The following is a 1,851-nucleotide window of genomic DNA, read 5'->3' on the forward strand; positions in this document are numbered from 1 at the left end:
ATATATATATATATACAAGTCGCAATTGTATTTGGTTTGCAAGATTCTTGATGTGAGTTCGTGTGTTGAAAGAAATACTATTGAACCTTGGGAGGGGCATTATGCCGGTAATAATAAACACATGCACTGATTAGGTTATTCCTAGTTAACGGGTTATTTACAACTGGTAATTATTTTATCCACCTCGAAAGGTAGGCGAGGCAAAGTCGACCTACCCCGAAATTTGAACTTAGAACATGAAGATGGACGAAATGACAGTAAGCATTTTGTTCGGTATGTCAACAATTCTGCCAGCCCACCACCTTAGTCGCCACTAATATTACTTTATTATAGCTAAAAGGACCGTTAAGATACTTTACATGTATTACTCTCACTATAATATATATAAATGTGCTTCTGTCAAACTGTCCCGCCATGCATATGTCTATTGTAATGCTAGATTAATGTATGATTGATTGGGTACTCATGTTGCATTATTATTGATATTTTATTTAATTACGTTAGAGTAAGTGTTATCTGGGACTGAATATACGAAAACTGAAAGTTGTGTATTGCATGCTATCTGATAAAATCTATTTTATCATGCTGATTGATTTCAAGAGTTATTTAGGTACTTTTGAAATTACCAGCGTTCATATGTAAATTTACGTAGTAAATCCCAGTACCAATAATTAAATTCCATGCATCTTGTTCGTATCATCATGAGGAACTTGTCATGGTTTATGGGAAGTATAACTCAGCAAATCGAATGAAGTTTGGGAAGTGAGATGAATGGCGGAATGTCTGTGGTTTGCCTACTGATAACTACATTGTTCAGAATCAGAACGAACACTCACACACACGCACACACGCACACACGCACACACGCACACATACACACACACACACACATACACACACACACACACGTACGCACACACAAACACACACAGATTCCTTTATATAAGGATAAAGCAGACATATTTTTCGAAATTTTGACATGCACGCTGTCTTCGGATAAATTCATGCATGATGACAGTGTGCAAGTGGAATCTTCGAATTGAGTGTCAACATTCTCCTTGTATTCAATAATCATTAACTGTATTCTAAAACATTAATATATATATGTGTGTGTGTATGTGTGTGTGTGTGTGTGTGTGTGTGTGTGTGTGTGTGTGTGTGTGTGTGTGTGTGTGTGTATTAATAGTTATCGCTAATCCAACATGGCAGTCTAAAAAATAGGACGATATATGGAAATGACAATAAGGAATTAAAGTGAAGATATATTCTTTTCTACTGTAGATACAAAGCCCGAAATTTTGTGGGAAGGTTCCAGTCGATTAGATCGACTAAAGTACTTAATTTATCGACCCCTAAAGGATGAAATGCAAAGTCGACTTCGATGGAATTTAAACTCAGAACGTAAGCATTTCGCCCGGCGTGCCAAGACCTCGACTATGCAGAGATCACACTTGTTATCATAGCTGCTGTGGGGTTTGACGTGCGTGAATATGGACCACTTGAGAGTGTAAGGAGTTGAATCAATCTTTAGTTTATTGATAAGCTAAGACAACGATGTACTCTTGGATTTAGATCAAGATTTTGGTCTTGGATCTTATATTTTCTACAGATTGCGTATAAATGACGAAGCCACCTTGACCATGATTCTATAAAACGCTTTAAAATTTTGTAAACAGAGAGTTACTTACGTTTCTTGCATAAATAAAAGAAATTTTATTTAACAAATTGTGACACTAAGGACCGAGGTTACCGTTGTATTTTCGTAGGTTTTTCTTTCCACGGATAACCTCCCCATTTATTGGGAATTTTCTGTATTATTTCGTATTTTTTTGTAAATACCCCAAACGTTTT

At 36.1% G+C, this 1,851-nt stretch overlaps 1 long non-coding RNA gene across 1 annotated transcript in view; it reads left to right on the plus strand.

Moving 5' to 3' along the window:
• The window catches only part of LOC128248291 (uncharacterized), a 14,256-nt gene that overhangs the window by 1,573 nt on the left and 10,832 nt on the right, over window positions 1–1,851 (plus strand). The window contains exon 2 of the long non-coding RNA XR_008264527.1: window positions 1,282–1,401. This is a non-coding gene — a long non-coding RNA (uncharacterized LOC128248291). The remainder of the gene's footprint in view (window positions 1–1,281; window positions 1,402–1,851) is intronic.

This window comes from Octopus bimaculoides, chromosome 7, assembly GCF_001194135.2.
Source record: "Octopus bimaculoides isolate UCB-OBI-ISO-001 chromosome 7, ASM119413v2, whole genome shotgun sequence".
Taxonomy (NCBI): domain Eukaryota; kingdom Metazoa; phylum Mollusca; class Cephalopoda; order Octopoda; family Octopodidae; genus Octopus; species Octopus bimaculoides.